The sequence below is a fragment of the Macaca fascicularis genome, chromosome 7, assembly GCF_037993035.2.
Source record: "Macaca fascicularis isolate 582-1 chromosome 7, T2T-MFA8v1.1".
Lineage (NCBI taxonomy): Eukaryota > Metazoa > Chordata > Mammalia > Primates > Cercopithecidae > Macaca > Macaca fascicularis.
The window spans coordinates 95,874,487-95,896,753 of NC_088381.1; positions in this window are offsets into that span (position 1 = coordinate 95,874,487).

Here is a 22,267-nt window from a genome sequence, read left to right on the forward strand (position 1 = left end):
TTTGTTATTCTTGTTTTATAGTTCCCATCCTATTTATTGCCTTTGTATTCTTTCTAAATGTATTGATAGGCATCTATTTTTGTGACTCTCTAGAGGACACGTATACTCCTACAGTTTTTTAACCATAGAATCTTAGCCATCAACTTGTGTTAAAATATATATATATATCTGCTTTTCTATAGTGGAAGCTACATGTCCTAATATGTCCATAGTTTCTTTACTTAGTTAATATGAATCCAAAATTCATGATCATTTTACCAACAGGATTCTCAATTTTCCAGTTTACTAAGAAGTTTTAATTTTTTCTTTTATATTTGGAAATTTATATTAATAGAATTTCTTTTGATGTTTACTACATCTTAAGAAAGTAATTTTTATCAAAAAAAGGTAAAATACATTAATTTTGATTTTTTATTTTTCCTATATTTATAATAATATTTACAAGTTTAATATTAGTAGGATGTCTATATGCTATCTGTTGAAACTTAAAATTTGTTATATTGATTAGGAGGTAATCATCTACATCTATTATTTGGTCAAGTATCTAATATTCCATTCACCAAAATACCTTACTCCAGCTTCTTTTTCTTTTATTCTAACTTAAGTATTTTCACCAAATATCAGGTAATCTATGAAATATGGAGTTGATATTTCATCACACATGGTCTTTCAAATTGACGTATTTTATTGAAATATGGAATCCTTCACATCCTGCAATTTGACCCATGGATCTGCATCACTAAGTCATAGTGACAGTAGAGGGTTACAGTTGCCTCTTTAAAAACAGTAGAGGGTTACCTTTGCCTCTTAATTTTTTGCAATGTTAGGGCACAGGGACTTGTAGACCCTTGAGTCTATATGTACTTTTCCAGCCTTCTCTTCCATAATATATTCCTTTCAATCACTGGACTCCACATCCGTTGTTTCTCTTTAAATATTATATTTTCATTCAGAGTGCCCAATTGTGTAGTTGGATATAGGTAGTTTCCTCTCAGCTTCATAAATTTATATTTTTCAAAAACATTTTCAACATCAGGAGGGAGTGAGAATCTTCCACTTAATGAGTAGTAAATACATATATACTGACATGAAAACACATTATACATAGTTACATAAGAAAAACAAATTGTTAAATAGAGTGTCTTGGTTTTTAAAATGGGTTGAAAAAAAAGGAAAAAAAAAAACTGCCTCAACAAAGATGGGTAGAGGTAGAAGAAAAGTGCACTAATTGTAAGGAGGAATGCGGACTAGAAATGGCACTGGAAATTTCAAGAGCTCAGCAGTTGTGTGGTCCAGTCTCTCTTGTCTCTTTGCCTCCAGAAAGTTTGTCTTCCTGCTCAGTTCTCTTCTCTACACTAATTGGCTTTCTCTACTTACTCATGAATGTCACCCCTTCATGTTCAGCTTCACCCAGTCTTAATAGCTGTATCCATTCCTTTCTCTGATACCCTTTTGACATCATAATCTTTCGGCTTCCAATCACTCTGCGTACTCATAGGATTTTAGTAACCCAGCTCCAAACTCTAAAGAAAGGAATTCAGTTGGCCCACTTCATGTTTGCACATTTTACATAAAGAGGTCAAAAAGTAGGCTACAGATTGACTCTTTAGTTCGTGTAACCCACATCTTAGTCAAATCAGATGTCAGCAGTGGTTACGTGGTAAAGAATATGTCTTCTTAGATATCCGGAGAAGCAGGCAAATAATGATTCACTTAGTATATGGCATGGCTTTAGTAGGCAGTGACTGACTTCTCCACATATTCTCCTCCTTTGTCTGCTTTTACAGATATGTTACCGGCCTCACAAAAATAAGCCTCTCTATTTTTGCTCAGCAACATCTACCTATCACTGAAATACCTTCTTCTTCCCAAGTAGTAGAATTACTCAAAACATAATTCCATTTAGAACATAAATAAAGAACACCTTCTGAATTTCTGCCCCAATGTGATCCCCCATTTAACACTGTTAACACCAACCTTGTTAAATCATGAGGCACAGTGTAAGCCTAGTGAATTCTGTGAGGATCAGATCACTGTTTCACTTCAGTGCCAATGGAGTCTGTCTCTTGGTTAGCGGTGCTAATTCTCTCATATTCTACTTTACTTTTTGCGAGGGTTGATTTTCCCCAGTGGGGCCCTGCAGCCAGCAGCAACTTTTGACAGCTTATAGCATCTGTTATAACCTAGTCAAGAAATTGCTGAGCATCTAAGATTTGATAAAAATTTAATAAAGATTTGGGTAAAGGTTTGAATCAAACTTTTGTTGTATTAAACTACACCTCACAAAACCATGCTCATCTGAATGGTGAAATTTCACTGCTTCAAAGGGGACTGGAGTAAATCTGCAAGTTTCATGTTGCTTAGAGACAACTCAGTTCTCAAAAACTCCAACTTTCTTTTTTTTAAATTTTGTTATTATTATTATACTTTAAGTTCTATGGTACATGTGCACAACGTGCAGGTTTGTTACATATGTATACACGTGTCATGTTGGTGTGCTGCACCCACTCCTTAACTCGTCATTTACATTAGGTATATCTCCTAATGCTATCCCTCCCCACTCCCTCCAGTCCAGGACAGGTCTGGGTGTCCAAGTGTCCTCATTATTCAATTCCCAACTATGAGTGAGAACATGCAATGTTTAGTTTTCTGTCCTTGCGATAGTATGCTCAGAATGATGGTTTCCAGCTTCATCCATGTCCCTACAAAGGATATGAACTCATCCTTTTTTATGGCTGCATAGTATTCCATAGTGTATATGCATCACATTTTCTTTCTTTCCTTTTTTTTTTTTTTTTTTTTTTTTTGAGACGGATTCTTGCTGTGTTGCCCAAGCTGGAGTACAGTAGTGCGATCTCAGCTCACCACAAGCTCCGCCTCCCAGGTTCATGCCATTCTCCCATCTCAGCCTCCAGAGTTGCTGGTACTACAGGCGCCCACCACCACACCCAGCTAATTTTTTGTATTTTTAGTAGAGGCAAGGTTTCACCATGTTAGCCAGGATGGTCTCAATCTCCTGACCTCGTGATTCACTCACCTCGGCCTCCAAAGTTCTGGGATTACAGGCGTGAACTACCTTGCCCTGCCTATATGCCACATTTTCTTATTCCAGTCTATCATTGATGGACATTTGGGTTGGTTCTAAGTCTTTGCTATTGTGAATAGTGCCGCAATAAACATACTTGTGCATGTGTCTTTATAGAAGCATGATTTATAGTCCTTCGGGTATATGCCCAGTAAAGGGATGGTTGAGTCAAATGGTATTTCTAGTTCTAGATCCTTGAGGAATAGCCACACTGTCCTCCACAATGGCTGAACTAGTTTACAGTCCACCAACAGTATACTATACAGTGTAAAAGCATTCCCATTTCTCCACATCTTCTCCAGCACCTGTTGTTTCCTGACTTTTTAATGATCGCCATTGTAACTGGTGTGAGATGGTATCTCATTGTGGTTTTGATTTGCATTTCTCTGATGGCCAGTGATGATGAGAATTTTTTCATGTGTCTGTTGGCTGCATAAATGTCTTCTTTTGAGAAGTGTCTGTTCATATCCTTTGCCCGCTTTTTGATGGAGTTGTTTGATTTTTTTTTTCTTGTCAATTTGTTTAAGTTCTTTGTAGATTCTGGATATTAGCCCTTTGTCAGATGGGTAGATTGTAAAAATTTTCTCCCATTCTGTAGGTTGCCTGTTCACTCTGATGGAAACTCCAGCTTTCTAATAATGGTAAGTAATCCATAGTTCTTAACAGGGTTAGGATTTAGAGACACAGCATCAAAGAGATTTTCTTTAAATTTGACCATTGCTCCTTGGCTCTCACGATGTTCAAATTTTATACCTTAACTGATACATTTGGAAATATTTATATAACAGGGATGAGTTGGTTGCCAGTTGGAGGGGAAGATTTTCATTCATTGTGATCCTTCTCCCTATCACTATCTCCTTAGATAGAAAGGTTTCAAAAAAGGTTGGAGTGTTTTAAGGATCTACTCTTTCCCATACATCTCTTCACCAATATTCTATCCTTTAACATACCAGGAATTCAATTTTAAGCATTGCAGCAGAAGAGGAAATTTATTTGAAATCAGTAATGTACGTAATTTGTTTCTGGCCTGAGTTTATAATAATTTCAGAATTTGCCTACAAGCAGGAAATGTTTCCAGAAACAGTGTCAGAAGCTATCTCTGCCTTTTCTTATCTGCTTCCAGCAGGCAACACGGACTGTAGTTAATCCCTTTCTCACAAGTGCATGCCTTATTCTCTTGGAACTTCTCTAAAACATTAGCTACAAGATCCTTCCAAGCCTTATACTCAGCAGGTACGTGATTCTTGGACTGCAGGTAGACAGTTCAGTTACTAGTTACAGCACTACGTATATCAGCACAGGATTGAGAAGTGTACCTCGTGATTGTTCACTTTCAATCCACACAACTCAGCAACTTTTAGTTTCATTTTCTCTTTTAGTTAGGCTCATTTGGTTGCAATTAAAGTTATTTCAAAATGTAAAAGGGTTCATTATGTAGCAGGTTTTAATTTTTGTCCCTAAACTTACATCTATAAGAAATATGACTGCCTGTATTTTCAAAATACCAATTAGAGTTTGATTCTGTGCTGCCTTTCACTTGTGGAAAAATATGCTTACAATCTTTGTGACATCTGTTCTTTGACTGCCCCATGTTTGCACCACAGCCCTAAGGTCTTTTGTAGTGTCAAAATGTTGGGAAAAGAGAACTGCTCCAGCTCTCAGTCATCAGTTTTCTGGTTACTACTGGGGCATCCACTGTCACTGATGCTTAGATCCCTTCAAACCTTTTCCTTCTGCTGATGGCAAACCACTCTTGGGGCAGAAAAGATTTTGTAACCATGGACCTGTCTGCCAAGATATGCCATGCAGTTATCCTCTCTAGTGCTTGCTCTATAAATTCCCCAGTGGCATCGCCTCTTTTTAAGACATGTGTTATTTTATTCCTAGGATACATAGACCTCTCTTGTTATGAACTAAATTGTGCCCCGCTCCTCCAAATTCATACGTTGGAATCATAACCCACAGGACTTCTGAATGGGATTGTATTTGGAGAGAGGGCCTTTAAACATTAGTGAATATTCTCAAATATTTCTCCACCCACTATTGGAAGCATACATATGGTATGCTGAAAGCAAATATATGGAAAGAAAAGCATTTTCTCAAATATCTTCCATAAGTACCTATAATAATCATTTTTCTCTTTCTTTATGGTCCACTTATTTTTTCTTTACTAATTAGTGCCATCTGTTTTATAGTTGTTTTCTTCATAATCTAGTCTTTGACTTGTCCAATGATGGTCACCATCTGTCTTCTATCTGGATCATTTTTCTATATAATCATCCTAGTAGTTCTGTTCTCATTGCCAACTGCTGTAGCCCCAGAATTTAGATTAGTTGCCCTAAAGTCAAGTATCAGTGACAGGAGAATAGGACCAAGAACACAGCATGCTCTTCTATCAGTGGCCTGGTAAAGCTGATGGCAAGGAGATAAGCATCTGAAAGGAAACTGTACGACATGAAGAATAAAAAAGAGGCAAAAATTGCATGACTGCTGAAGATTGAAATAGATAATAAGTAGCTACTATAAATACAGATTTGCATAGAGAAAAACTAGGTTTAGATATGATTTTTATGAAACATTTTTCTAGGGTGCTCAGCATCTAACAAGTTAGAGCCTTCAAGGAAGCCTGTTAATATCTACATTATTCTTCAAGATACATTTCAATCAGAGATATATTTCCTGTGAATGTGTCTCTAAGCTAGGAAAGAGGTCTTATAATTTATTGAAGTTGTATTTCGAGGGCTAATGTCTGGATTTAGCACCTAATATAAATAGTGCCCAGATATCTCTTAGGTTAAATATTTAACCTTGACCTCCAGCTAAGAGTGCCTTTAAGTTTCACTTCCCAAACGGAGGAATCAAGGAAAAAAGAAAGTAGGTTGATTATATATGCATTTGTGATTCTTGGAAAATGCAGCTGAAAAATCAGACCCCTCACAGAGTTAGTGATAATGAAGTTAGAATTATTTGAGGGGTAAATATGTTTTGGTAAAACTATGGTCTAGAACAAGATGTTTCAGATAGGTCAGGTTAAAATGATGCTATAATTTGTATATTTGTCCTCCCAACCCTCATGTTGAAATTTGATCGTTAGTATTATAAGTGGGGTCTAGTTGAAGGTGTTTGTATCATGGGGGTGGATCCCTCATGAATGGCTTGGTGTCATTCTCAAGATAGTGAGTGAATTCTTGCTCTATTAGTTCCTGCAACAGCAGATTGTTTTAAAAAGCCTTCCCCGCCTTTCTCTCTTGCTTCCTCCCACACTGTGTGAGCTCTGAACTTGCCAACTTCTTTTAGCCTTTTGCCATGAGAGGAAACTTCCTGAGGCCTTCCTCTGAAGCAGATGCTGGCATCATGCTTCTTGTACAGTCTATGGAACCATGAGAAAAATAAATCTTTGTTCTTTTTAAATTACCCAGACTCAGATATTCCTTTATGGCAACCTAAACAGACTAAGACAGATGACATTGTAAACATCCACTAAATTTGGTAAGCATTAAAAACTTACTTATAAAATTATGAAGTATAAGTTATTTTTACCCACACTTAAATGAATGATTTTTATTAGGAAATAAAAAGTGCTACTCTTGGAAGTAAGAAAAGCTTTTGTCAGACATTCTCACAATTGTTTAAGACTTCTAAACAGGTCCTCGCCTGAGACGTCTGAGTGCCTATCAGCTACTGGAGAACGTGTGGTAAGTAAAGCTATGAGACTATGGTACTGAACAAATTAATGGGAAATACCATGCCTTGGAATTGAGTAAAGAATTTTTATTTGTCATCAAACTTCACTAAAAATTGTAGAGACATACACAAATACATAAGTGAGGGCTATGTTCAGAATCTATAAATTCAGATGCCTATAAGTGCCTGAAAAGTAATGCAAACAAGTGAAAACACTGAGCCTAATACACTAGACAGCGGTGGGGACAGTTTCTTGCCAGTTTCTTGCCATAGCTAAAAAGGAAGTTGCTGTGAAACTGATTTTGTTGCTGTGAAGAAATGCATGCCCAGTTTCAACATTTTTTTTCTAACAAAACCAGAAGTCAACAATCTCAATTTTGTGAGAAATATTTGAATTTTTAAATATTCGCAACTAAACAAATTTATTAGATAATGGGCTTGCCAAAAACATATTTGTAGATCAAATCTTGTCTGCAAATGATCCCTCAGCAATTTTGAAGTTAAAGATATAGGCATCCTGTATTATTCATGGAACCAAACCCATATGAACTTGAATTTCTTTATGGGCCTTATATCAAGTCTATGAAGCATGGAAAGGGTTGGAATCTATGAGCCAAATTCATAAATCAGCATTTCTTGGGGAATAAACAATTTAGGCTCTGTAGTCATTTTGGAAAAAAACAGTGCTCTTTGATCTGTTCACTAGAGACTACTTGAAAGAATGTGGAAGCCCAGAGGTGTCTGGATAAAGTTTATACGGGGAAAATTTACATTTGATTCAAAATTTTACACACTGAAACTGAGGCTTTGAAAACATATATTGCATTTTTTTTCTATAACTGCTCTTATATGATTTTTCTCTTATGAGATATTGAAGTAGGAATTATGTGGTTCTTAAATTTGCCAATTGTAAGTATTTCAATCTCTTTATCTGTAAAGCAATGTTTTTCAAGTTAACAAAGTTTATTTTGTTAACAAAGTTAAAGTTATTTTGCTATTTCAGGTTAACAAAGTTTATGATTAAATGTGCATTTTTTTTCACAGTTCCTATTCTTGTTCACTCTTTATTGCAAGTTAGTATGCAGATGTAGCTGAAAGTTTATGTGTTAACTTGATGTAGAGAGAACTCAGATCCATGTGTGTGTCCTCTTGAGCCTCATTAGTCATTGTTTGAGAGATGTTATTCTGCCTTCATCTGAAACTCTGCTTTTTTCTGCTCTTACAGAAGTGTGTGGCTGCTGAAACATTTCAGCTACATTCCACTGACTCTGACTGCTGGTGACCTCCTGGTCTGGTACCTGACACTACTGACTAGCTTTATTGCTAAAACCTTGATAACTTTTGGGCAATTTACTGGGCCTGCTCTCTTTAGATTCCTAATATTAGGCATCCTATCAATGCATGACTCTTGATAGCCTCTCTTCCTAATAATCAGCCTAGTCCACAATTTCTATTAGAATCACCTCACTCTATGAATGACCTCACGGAATGGAAATAGAAGATAAGCTCACTTATGAATAAAAAGAAAGATAAGCTCACTTATGTCTGAATCCCCTTACTCAGCCTTTTCTAGGTATGTGCGGAGCCTAAAAGATCCCACGGGGCTAATCAGCCATGAGACACTTGGGGATTATTACTGTTCTCCCCAGCATCTCATTACTTTATTTTTGAATTTCCAATTTTCTATCTGAGGTGATGCCCTCTTCAATGTTGTACTGATGTAAGGAAACTCAAACTAGTTCCAGCCTCTGTTTGGGAAAATTAAAAATTAGCCTTATTCCTTTAAAATTCCTTCTAATATGCCTGTTTTTTTGGTTTTTTGTTTTTGTTTTTGTTTTTTTGGTTTTTTTTGAACAGCAGCCTTCTTACCTCCACTCCCTTCATTCATTTCATTCCCAACCATTGTGGAGAGTCAGAAAATATTTGTTTCCTCTACCCTGTACCTGTTATCATCTTCATTCCAAAAAGATTTATTCCTCTTCTGTTGGATGGATAAACTCCTTAACTCACATTCTATATCCTGTCTAGCTATATGTCATGTATTATAGAGTAAATGACTGAGACAGAACACACACCAGACCTGCTAGAGTAGGCATCCATTCAGGAAACTCAAAAAGTGATCAGAACTAGTGTCCAGTACCCACTGATTCTAGAGCAGCGCACCACTCATTCTAGATGCCTAGCATGGGTGGCATCAGACTCTGAAAAGGGAACCCTTATCTCTAGGTTTTTAACTAGTAGTGACCAGGATATAATAACAGAAATAGAAAAAATATTGCTTTAACTCTGTTTTTCAATGCACTGTTTGTTTGTGGTTGGATAAAGGTTTGGCAGGGGGCATTTGGATTTCCCCTGACATAATTGCAGGGCTAGAGTACAAAAAACTCATGTTCCACTGAGCTTTACAGAAGTTCAGTTCTTTTCTGGCAGGAAAGTAGTTTTGAATGACTCAACTCGTACCTCTTACTTCAAAGATTAATTAAAAGAGTAAAAAAGAAACTATTGGCATTTAGAAAAGCCATTCTTGCCAGAAATCTTGTCTTTCAAGACAATTTTCTCACTACAGGTTTAAAAGAGTACACTTAGGAGTCTCACAGATATCTGTTGGTAGTTCTAGTGCCAACCACATCCATGAGCTATAAGCTCCAGATTTATGTATACAACTGATTTATCAGCATCTACAGTGGATATGTAATATGAATCTCAATTTCGCAAGTGTGTAATAGATCTCTTGATTCCTATTCACTATCTATACCAATCCTCATTCACCCCAGGTCTTTTTTAGCCTAGTAATTGTGACCGTAACTCACCATTTGAATTGAATCTAAAATTTAAAAGTCAAGATTAACTATTCCACTTATCCCATCATACTTCCCACTCAATCAATTAGCAGGTCTAGTTCAACCTACTTTTTAGATGTAGCCCAGTCTGATCACTTCTCATCACCTTGATAGATAACATGGACATCTGGCCTACAATGATAAAATGGCCTCATGATTTCTCTTCTCGTGACTCTTTGGAGTCTTCTGTCTTAGAATAGACTCTAGGGTCTAGCATAACAGTTTAAATATGTACATCATATCAGTTTCTCAAAAATTCTTAATATATAATTCAAATTCTTTAACATGGTCTAATGGATCCGACATGAAGCAGCGCTTGTGTTCCTCTCCAACCTCATCTTGGACCGCTCTTACTATTTCTCAGTTGACTGAAGCCATCCTGACCTAGTCATTGAAACACACCACACCCCATTTGATTTCTTTTGCTGCTTGAAATCAAATTTCCAGTCTTTGAATGGCTTAGATCTTCAATTCAATTTGTTCTCAGCTTAAAGAATTTTCACAAATAACTTACTTAAAATTGCTCTTTTATTCTATTGTTCAAGTCAATTTCTAATGTATTTTCCCATTTTATTTTTCATCATAGCACTTACTAGTGTCTAAAAATGTATTGCACATTTGTTACTTATTTTTTTCTAGATTTCCCCCATTATAATGTAAACTGCACTAGGGCAAAAAAAAAAAAAAGGCATGATTCTTAATGTATATTCTTGGCATCTAGTATAATGCATGGGACGTTATAGTATTAAGTAACTATCTGTGCAAGTAAATGAATAAGTGAATGGAGGACTCATTATTGTAGATGTTTCCCCTTTAAAGAATGAATATCATATCTTTAAAATATGGACTCCACAAGGCAAGAATATTTAGAGGTCCTAAAACTATATCAGTATTTCAAAGTGTTTCTCTATTTAAAATTTTATTAAGGTATATTTTCCCAGTGACTTGTCTATTTCATTTGCATTTTCAAATTAACTAATGTAAACATTTTACAGCAATGTCTTATGTTTTTAAGTCTCTGCTATGCCTCTAATTATCTCCATTTTTCATTCTTAATTTTTTTTTTTTTTTTTTTTTGGTGAAGGGGGCCTTCTTTTTTCCTGGTTAATCTTGCCAGATATTTGACAATCTTATTATATTACTTTTCTCAAAGACTGATGTTTTTCTCTCTGTTGTATCTTTGTTTTCTATATCAATATTATCTGTTCCTATTTTTATTATTTCCTTTTGATGAATTATTATGTTTATTATTCCTATAGTTATTTGAGTTCAAGGACTATTTTCTTAATTTCATCCATTTTCTTTCTATAGCTATCTTTTAAGGTGATAAATTTCCCCCTAAAACCTACCTTATCTGAATCACCCAAATGAGTTTTATTTCCATAATTATTATTATACATATTTTATAATTTTCATTAAGAGATCTAATTTGACAAATGAGTTATTTAGAAGTATGTGAGGATTTTTTTCTAGTTATTGACATGAAAATTATAATATAGACAGATATTTTAGCATATATGTTATTAGTGTATTAGTGTATTTAGCATATATGTTATTAGTGTATATGTTGTAGCTTGCATGACGGCCCAGTATATGTTCAACTTTTACAATTACTCCATGTGTCCTAGAGAAGAACATCCATTTCTTTCCTTTTTTTTTAATTTTTTAAATTATACTTTAAGTTCTAGGGTACATGTGTACAATGGCCAGGTTTGTTACATATGTATATTTGTGCCATATTGGCGTGCAGAACATCCATTTCTTAATCACTGAGTACAAAATTCTACACATCCCTTATGTTAATGATATTGTTCAAATATACTGTACCTTTACCAAGTGTCTTACTGAGTGTTCTGTAAATTATTAAGATAAAATTGCTAAAGTTCCCAGTCTAATTGCAAATATTTTCCATTATATCTTGCATATTTTGGATCATTTTATTTAAATATTTTAAATAATTTTTAAATTTTGAATAATTTTGAATGTATGAATTTGCAAAGATAGTACAGAAAATTCTTATATACTTCACACCTACTACATCATGTTATTACATCTTATATTAATGCAGCACTCTGGTCATAATTAACAAACAAATATTAATACATTATTATCATTAACTAAATTGCATACTTTATTTTTATGTTTTATACTTTTTATATTTTCATATTCTTAATTTTTAACTGATACAATTTTTCTAATCCCATGTGTTTCATTCACAGCAGGAAATTGTATTGAGTCATCATATTTCCTTAGGCTGCTCTTGACTGTGACAATTTCTCAGGCCTTTCTTCCTTTTTAAGGAGTTTTGAAATAGTTATGAGGGGTATTGGTGAGGTATTTTTTAGACTGTCCCTCAATTGGAATTATTATTTTTTTTCATGGTTAGATTGGCATTACGGATATTTGGGAGGAAGACTACAGAGGAAAATGCCATTCTCATCACAGTGTATTGAGTGTACATATAATCACCAAGATTTGATGTTGACATTAATCAACTAGTTGAAGTAATATTTGTCAGTTTTATCTTCTGTAAAGTTCCTCATATTTTCTCCCTTTTCATAGTATACTCCTCGGACGGAAGTCAATAAATGCAGCCTACACCTAAGTGGTAAGGAGTTATGTTCCACCTTAGTGAGGGCAAATGATGAACATAAATTATTTGAAAGTCTCTTACATGAGAAATTTGTCTCTTCCTCCAATTTGTTTAATAATTTATTTATGGAAGTATGATCTCATGAAAAATAGTTGTATAATTAGGATTATAGTATAGTACTATTTTATTTTTTTCTTAAATTATTTCAGCTTTGGCCATTGGCTATTGAGCTCTGTTAATTGTATGCCATGTCCCTTTATCTTATCCCCAGATTGTGGTGCTTTTTGGATTTTGGGGATGTGTTTTTGGTGTGTGTGTGTGTGTGTGTGTGTGTGTGTGTGTGTGTAGTTTTCTTGTTTGTTTTGTTTTCAGCATTTTCTTACTTTCTGGCATTAGAAGATGCTTCAAGCTCATACTGTATACTTCTTACTACACTCCTAGAAGCAGACCATGCTGCTATTAAAGCCATCAAGGCTCTCTGTTTCCAAAGAGCTCTGTTTTCAAATATGTTTGCAAAGGACCTTGATGCCTTTAATTGGAGCATGGCGTTGAAATCCAAGATTTCAGTGCTGTGTGTAACTGGTATATTATTATTTCTAGGTTTTCTCAGTGCATAGAACTATAAAATGTGTGTCCACATATAACCCACACGTGCATACATATCTATAAATATTTCTATGTGTAATCTTCAGTGTTTATATCGAGTTAAGCCTGAATTTTATACTGATATATTCAACTGTAATCTATTACCATATATATCATTCTATTCTTCTTGTTTGTCTATAACCTCCCACCCCAACAGTAGGAAACCTGGCCCCACCATCCTGATTCATTACTTAGTTTTCAATTTAAAAATAAATATATAGTGGTAGCAGAAATTTTTACCTGTATCCTTGTAGGAAACAAGTTTATGAAATAGAATGCAGTGTTTTTGTAGTTCCATTATCTTTTAGTCTTTCATTCATTTTCAAAGTTACATAGATATCATCTTTCTCCCAACCCCTTTCAATGGGGGTATATCATATATTTGTAATACAGTTAGATTACTTGTAACATTATAAATTATATGCTGGCATCCCCTCTCTTTTCTAAATGTGTATTTTTTATTTTGCACAAATTAAAATTCACCCTTTGTGCAGGATGTTTTGATCTTGACGAGTATATAATGTCATATATCCACAATTATTTTTTCATACTGAATAGTTTCATTTCCCTGAAGAATCTGCTGTGCTTTGTCTATTCAGTTCCTCATCACCAAACCTCAGGCAACCAATAATGATTTTTCACCGATATATTCAACTGTAATCTATATACTTGCTTTGTCCAAAATATCATATATGTAGAATCATGCAGTATATAGCCCTTACACAATGTCTTCATTCACTTAGCATTATGCATTTAAGATTCATCCATGCCTTTCCATGGCTTGGTAGTTCATTTTTATCATGGAATAATATTCAATTGTATGAATGTACCACAGTTTGTTTATTCATCTGTCTATTGAAAGACACCTTTGTTCCTTTTAGTTTATAATGACTATAAATAAAGCTGCCAAAAACCTGCGTGTGTTGGTTTTGTGTGAACATAAGTTTTCAAATCAGCTAGGTGAATATCTAGGAGTGTGATTGTTGTATAACATCATAAGACTTTGGTTAACTTTGTAAGAAACTGCCAAACTCTCTTCTAAAGTAAACGGTAAAGTCTTCCAAACTTTACCATTTTGCATTGCCACCAGTATGAATGAGAATTCCTTTTGTTACATATTCCAGGCCCAAGATGGTAGATCCACCAATGGCTTGCACCATGGACCTAGAAAAGTCACAGACACTCAACACCAGCTCATGAAAGCAGCTGGGTGGGCTGATGTAACCTGCAAAGCCACAGGGGCAGAGCTGCCCAAGGCCATGGGAGCCCACTTCTTGCATTGGCATGACCTGAAAGTGAGACATGGAGTCAAAGGTGCTCATTTCAGAGCTTTAAGATTTGATGGCCCTGTTGAATTTCGGACATGGAATTTGGGAAGGTCCAGTGGTGGAATGATATGGTTTGCCTCTGTGTCCCCACCCAGATCTCATCTTGAATTTTAACTCCCATAATTCCCACATGTTGTGAGAGGGAACAGGTGGGAGGTAGTAGAATCATTGGGACCGATCTTTCCTGTGCTGTTACCATGATAGTGAATAAGTCTTATGACATCTGATGGTTTTATAAAGGGGAGTTCCCCCCCACATGCTCTCTTGCCTGCTGCCATGTAAGACATGACTTTGCTCATCCTTTGCCTTCCACCATGATTGGGAGGCCTAGCCATGTAGAACTGTGTCAATTAAACCTCTTTCCTTTACAAATTACTCAGTCTTGGCTATGTCTTCATTAGCAGTGTGAGGACAGATTAATACAGGAGGCATTCAATAAATGTTTGCTCTGTATTTACGGGAACAGCTAAATACTTACTCATTAGTTTCCTTGACAATGAATGTTGTAAACCCCCTTCACATATGTGTTTGGGGGATGGTGTGGTCAACAGAATTTGCTCAGTGTGCTTTGGAACTGAAGTTGAGGCAGTGGTACATGCTAGGCCAACAGAGTTCAAGGTACAACTAATTTAAGTCAGCATAAAAGTCAAATGATAAGTGAGAACAAATTCAAATGCCAAGTTTGTGGAGACTGGTCAAAACAACATCATGGAAACTACTCTGTCAGAGTCAGAAACACAGGAATGATGACAGTGATAAAATGAGGGCAATATACAAATGACTGTATACCTACAGTCTGAGACATTTCCCTAAACCTCTTTAATATAGGCCCATGAAGATAAAGGTGGCCCCAAGTTTTTACATAGGATTTTCTTTTTTTTTTTCTTTTTCTTTTTTTTTTTTTTGAGGCAAAGTCTCACTCTTGTCCCCCAGGCTGGAGTGCAATGGCATGATCTCGGCTCACTGCAACCTCCACCTCCTGGGTTCAAGTGATTCTCCTGCCTCAGCCTCCCGAGTAGCTGGGATTACAGGCATCTACCACTGCACCTGGCTAATTTTTGTATTTTTAGTAGAGACAGAGTTTCACCATGTTGGCCTGGCTGGTCTCGAACTCCTTACCTCAGGTGATCCACCTGCCTCGGCCTCCCTAAGTGCTGGGATTACAGGTGTGAGCCACTGCACCTGGCTAACTTTGGCTTTAAAACTCTGTTTTTCTGTAGCTCTGGCTGATTGTATTTATTTTTCAGACAACATGTCATCAAATCACTTCAGCTCTTATATGTATTGATTTTGGCTACAAATTCAACATAAAATGCTCTTCATTTTATATTTCATTTTGAAAGATTTAAGTTGCTGTTCAAGTTGGGTTGTTTTTTCTAATCATATGGTTTTATAGATCTCTAGTTCAGGTATATGGTGGTAGATCAGGTGGCTTGGGGAGAAAAGAATAAACAATGGATTGTCTTCTTACCCATTAATCCCTGCAAACTTTTCCCTAATCCTGAATAAAACACAAAGGTTCATTGCATCTGGAGTCACAAAAGTCTCCAATGTAACACAAAAAGTGGAAAACAAGCTTTCTTTAGTATTGCAGTATTACTGGAAATTTTTAAAAAGTAACAGGACAATAGGAGAAAAACCTTAACATCCTATACACATTCAGAATAAGCATAAAAATTTATCTTTCTTAAGAAGAATTAGAGCACAACTCACTTCAAGCAGTATTTAACAATCAAGAATAACTTTCACTATTTTTTAGAGCTGTACTTTAAAAAGAATATGATATCTAAAGAGTATTAAAGAAACTTTTGAAATCAATTTTTTTCATACCTGAACATTTTCAAAGCTAATAAAAATTAAAAATTGAAAATGATAGTTTTTTAAATAATAAAGTATTATATTTAAAAATAGGACAGGTTCCCTCTTCTTCATAAGCAAATCAAAATTTTTGTTCATCCTATCAGATCTTTCCTTCAAATTCAATTGAAAATTAATACAGCTTATTAAACTGGATCTTTTTCTTTCCTCTCTATTTTCTTCACAATTGCATATTTAGAAACCTGGATTATCTACATATTTTTCTCAAATTACTGTTATATGACTTATCTACATGCTAGTAATCTATCTCAAATATGTAAGTATGGCAGGTATATTGAAATGCACTGAAACATTTTCTTTTTTTAACACAAAATGATAATCATATGGGTGCCAGAAGGATTAATTTCCTGAGGCGTCTTATAACCTTAACAGTAGAAAGTATGGTATTCCACACACAGATTAATTATAAAATGTGGTATTCTAAAATATCTAAATGTGGTAGGTTCTCAATTAACAACTGCAGAATGGTTTTACATTATTACTTTAATTGAGAAGTTTATGTAACTGAAAGTATGAATTGTGATGGGCTCTGTTATACATTTGTAGCAAATCCTTATCAATGTAAAACAGAGCCCAATTTAGTGCTGTAAGGTCACCTATGGATTTATTAGTGGTAGAAAAGTTATTAGAGCTTTGGAGTTTCTCAGCAGCTTTGGCCAATATACCCGTGGAATAGCACATTTCTGATGCTACATTTATTGTTAAGGGACATTGGGAATGGATTTCATTTTACTATGCCAGTTATCAGCACAGTCTTGTCATTTTCATCTGCTATCCATTTTGCTTGCTGTCTTCAAAATCTCACTTTAGTGTTATCTCCCTGGCCTGTTGTCATAGGCCACTGGTCTAGCAGAAAGCGTACTACCAATATAAACACAATAACAAAGAACGGATTACAAAAGGGAAAGATAATTGTCATAGGCACTTTCCTGAATTTTATTCCCAAAGGCTTCAGACTTAAAAGATTCCCCTGGCCCATCAGCCAAACCCATGTTGTAGAGTGTCACCATATCCGTGTCATAATCTAATCTATAGATAAAAATATTTTCTCTTTGGAAACCTGATATATTCTGACATTATGTGTAATCTCTTTCTCTTGCTGGTCCCTTATCAATGAAGAAAGAACTTGCCAAACTCATTAATTCTCTTCCATTTGAACTGAAAAATGTTATCAGTGGGAATGCTTGTGAAATTTTAAATGTTGATTTGTTCCTGCTGGGGAACAGGCCATGAGGTATCATTGAAGGTTTTAAATGTTTTCATATACATGCCCTCCTCGTATATTCATGCATAAATTTCATTGACTAAAGAAAACCAAACTTAATCACAAATAAGTGAAATTTCCTAAATATAGTAAAATATACTTTTACTCAAAGTTTTATTATCAATTGTAGAGATGCCTCACTTAATGATAGGATACATTTTAAGAAATGCATTGTTAGGTGACCTCACTGATGTGTGACTATCACAAAGTATACTAACACAAACCTAGGTTACACACCTAGGATCTATGGTATGGCTTATATTCTAAGGCTACCAACCTGCATAGCATAGCATGTTGCTGTATTGAATACTGTAGTCAACTAAAACCAAATGGTAAGTATTTACATATCTAAATATAGAAAAGATACAGTAAAAATATGGCGTATGTATATATGAGGGGGGTGTGTGTGTGTGTGTGTATATGGTACACTTGTATAGGGCTTCTATGAATGGTGCTTGCAGAACTGGAAGTTGCTATAGGTGATTCAGCGAGTGAGTAGTGAGTGAATGTGAAGGCCTAGGACATTGCTGTTCACCAATGCAGACTTTAAAAAACACTGTACATTTGCTACACTAAATTTATAGAGAATATATTTCTTCAATAATAAATTAATCTGAGCTTGCTGTAACATTTCTAATTTATAAACTTTTTAATTTTAAAAACTTTTTGGTTCTTTTGTAATAAGCTTAAAACACAAACACATAGTTTGGCTGTACGAAAATATTAATTTCTGTCCTGGCGCAGTGACTCACACCTGTAATCCCAGCACTTTGGGAGGCCGAGGTGGGCCAATCACTTGAGGTCAGGAATTTAAGACCAGCCTGGCCAACATAGTAAAACCCTATTTCTACTAAAAATACAAAAATTAGCTGGGCGTGGAGGTGCATGCCTGCAATCCCAGCTACTCGGCAGGTTGAAGCAGGAGAATCGCTTGAATCTGGGAGGTGGAGGTTGCAGTGATCTGTGTTCATGCCACTGCACTCCAGCCTGGGTGACAGAAAGAGACTCTATCTCAAAAAAAAAAAAAGAAAAAAAAATATATATACACACACACACACACACACACACACACATAAACACACACATATATGGTACATATATATATGGCACAGTAAATATGTAAACCAGTAACAGTCATTTATTAACATTATCAAGTATTATGCACTGTATATAATTGAATGTACTATACTGTTATATGATTGCAGTGTAGTAGGTTTATTAACACCAGTGTCTCAAAAGTAATGCATTGCACCACAGCATTACAAGATTACAATGTCACTAGGTTATAGGAAATTTTTTTGGCTCCATTATAATCTTATGGGACTACTGTCATATATGCAGTCCATCACTGAGCAAAATGTCATTATGTGGTACATGACTGTATTTCAAACATAATTTAGTTTCATACTCTAGTTAATGGAGTATTAAAGAACACTTCATATTAGTCTCATCTCTCAAGAAATGCTATTACAAGATACTTTATTCCTGTTTCTGATTTCTTTCTCACTCAGTATGTTGGTGAGCTTACACCTGCTTTCCTCTAGTGAAAAAATTAAAGATGTCTTTCTTAATATTCATCTGTAAACCCAGGTGGCCTACTTATCTGCCGATTTTGAATGGATATATAAAGGAAAATGCCAAGTAATTATACAAGGCAATGACACACTTGTTTTCATCTTACTAACCTTGTTTGGTTCCAGATTCACATATAATTTATCTGCTTTTGGGTTCTCAGTTTGTAGAAAACCTTTAGATTCTTCCAGTAGCTAATAGGATTTGTCATTCTGTTTGAATTTAGTTCGGAATGTTCTTCTGACTTTGGACCTTGGCTTCACTAATGATATAGGAGAAAATGATGAAGAAAATTGATGGCATATTGTGTAGTCTTTTCCTCTTATTTCATTAGGAAATTAGACTTTCTGTCATGGTGCTTGATATGCTAGTGATTTCCAAGTGAAATTTTCCCATTCATGTCCCTTACAAAAAAAAAAGAAAAAAAGAACTCTATGTGAATGGCATACCCAGTCACAGTTTATTAGATTAGCCATGGATTTCTGCCACAGAGATGGCAACATTTAGATAGGAGAATGAACTGATGTTACCTGGAGAAAAACAAAAATGAGTTTGATCAATCAGTATTGCTCCATGAAATCTGAGTTGGAAAATATGGACAGAATAAGGTGATTAGAAACGGTAACTATAGATGAAAGGTCCTTAAAAGAGAAATGACATTTTACAAAAGGAGGGAAAAATGTTAGAGAGTAAGAAGAATAGATGAGGTCTGAATGGGCTTAGGGACACACAGCTGTAGTCCCAGGTGCTTAGAGGGCTGAGAAGGGAGGGATTTTGAGCCCAGGAGCTCAAGGCCAGCCTAGGCAACAAAGTAAGAGCTTATCTCTTAAAAAACAAAAAGAAAAGAAAGAAAGAAGAAAAGGAGAGAAAGAGAGAGAGAGGGAGAGAGGGAGGGAGGGAAAGAAGGAAGGAAGGAAGGGAGGGAGAGAGGGAGGAAAGAAGGAAGGAAGGAAGGGAGGGAGAGAGGGAGGAAAGAAGGAAGGAAGGAAGGAAGGAAGGAGGGAGGGAAGGAGGGAGGGAAGGAAGGAAGAAAGAGAAAGAAAGAATACCTTCTTTAAAAAACACTGTACATTTGCTACACTAAATTTATAGAGAATATATTTCTTCAATAATAAAATTGTAGTCCCAGCTACTCGGGAGGCTGAGGCAGGAGAATGGCGTAAACCCGGGAGGCGGAGCTTGCAGTGAGCTGAGATCCGGCCACTGCACTCCAGTTTGGGCAACAGAGCGAGACTCCGTCTCAAAAAAAAAAAAAAAAAAAAAAAAAAAAAAAAAAAAAAAAAAAGAAAGAGAAAAGAAAAAAAAAGAAAGAAAAAATTAGAATATGTGAAATCTGGCGGTTCAGCTTCAGAAAGCAGACCAAAGACCTCAGATGGTAGTATGTACTCGGGGATCACCTTCTTTCCTGCTCACTAGAGAGAGCCTATAATCTTGTGGTAATGCAAAGGAATAGTAAAGGGTGACCCATAAATGACACCAGAAAGAATAGAAAACATTCAGAAACAAATACGATGTCAGCACTGATGCCAGCTATGGTTCAGCACAAGTCCAGTTTGTAAGGCACAGAGAGTAAGACACCAGAAAAGAACTGTTGCGTTGTCTTTTATATCTAATGTGGCTTTGTTTTTACATTTTCTTAATCGAATGTGAATGTCCTAAATTCTCAAAACTTTAAATGTAAACAACATGCATGGTTTTTCAGAAAACAACATTTTGAATATTAAAATGATAAAATAACTGTTTGCTGAGATCATGAGCACCAGGTCATGTGATGTGTTTCTTAAAAATAAAATGTCTTGGCCTCTCTCAAACTTGAGGACTTAGAATCACCAGAGAAATAGCTCAGAAATCTACATTTTCACAATTTGTCCATGATGAGTTGTATTCATTCTTATGCTGGTCATTGTTCCATAGGTCCTTCAGATTCACTTGGCTAGGCTATGTAATGTGCTCTCAGTGATTACAACAATTGAAGAGGTGGGACGTGAGGCCTTTCCTGGTGTGCTGTAGAGGAAGGAGAGTGGAGACACAAAGAGACGGGAATAAGGTAATGTATTCATCGTAATTTATTCATCTATCCACTAAACAACTTTCCTTCTGCCATTGGAGATGGGCCAGAGTAAAATCTCTTTACCAAGTTATTAAGAATTGGGTAGGTGACAAGAGCACCAATGCCCTATGACTGAATAGACATAACTTAAAAGCAAATGAATGATGCTGGACAACGTTTTGAGACAAATAGCATAACACAGTGGTTAAAAAAGTTATCAGAGAGAAGATAATTGATGTACAGTACAAAAAAGGAGATTTAACAAAAGTTTTCTTGGTATTTCTGAAAAGGAGAACTCAACATTTTTCTGAAGATGAATTCTACTTTAAAATAGAAAATAATTTTCTTATCTTCAGCAGAACAGAGGTAACAGATAATAAAATGTCTTTAATATTGCTGGAAAGTACTGATTCAGAATAATCAACATTGAGATATATCCTAGTTGTGTAGTCTAGTTTCAAAAATATAAAATGTTCAGGTATCCAGGCAGAGAAATGCAAGACAATAAAAACATTAAGATTATCTGAAACTTCTCCATAGCCACAGTAATTGTCTAAAGGCAATTGAGCCATGTCTACAAATTACTGAGGAAAATAATGATTCAAGTGTACTGTATCATGCCAAGGTGACAGTAAAGTATAAAGGTAACAGGCACTTATATCTAAATATAAAAACTATCAAGTAATGTAGACCCCAAAGATTAATCAATGAAAAAAATTCCAGTCAAACCAGAAGCTCCAGTAACAGGACTTGTGATCACAAGAATACTAAGAACTACTTAGTAGTCTATTAAGGTAATTTGAGGTAATTAAAGTGATAATATGGAGGGTTTTGCACTGAAGACTATTCAAGGCTTCCTAAATTATTGAGCATATAACTAAAACAGAAAAATTAAGTGCCTAAAAGTGGGAAATAGCAGTGAATGGATTTCTAAACCTCTCATGTTTGCATTTGGCTCTGCAAGTATTTCCCTGTGTTTTCTTGCAGACTCAAGTTAAAAAATACATGCTCAAGCAATTCAGTTAGAAAATGGGCAAAAGACATGAATAGACATTTCAACAGAGAGGAATTATAAATGACAAGTAATCACATGCAAAGATGTTCATGATCATGTGAAAGTCAAAGTCATATACTATGAGATCTCACTATCAGAATGGCCAAAATGAAAAAAAAAAAAAAAAAAAAAAAAAAAAAAAACAATAGTGGTAACACCAAATGCTGGTGAGGATGTTAAGAACCTAGATCATTCATTTTAATAAGGAGTTTGACTTCATTTGTCTGATGCTTCTGCCGACAGCTTTTAAGCCTCACCCTCCCTTTTTCCGCCT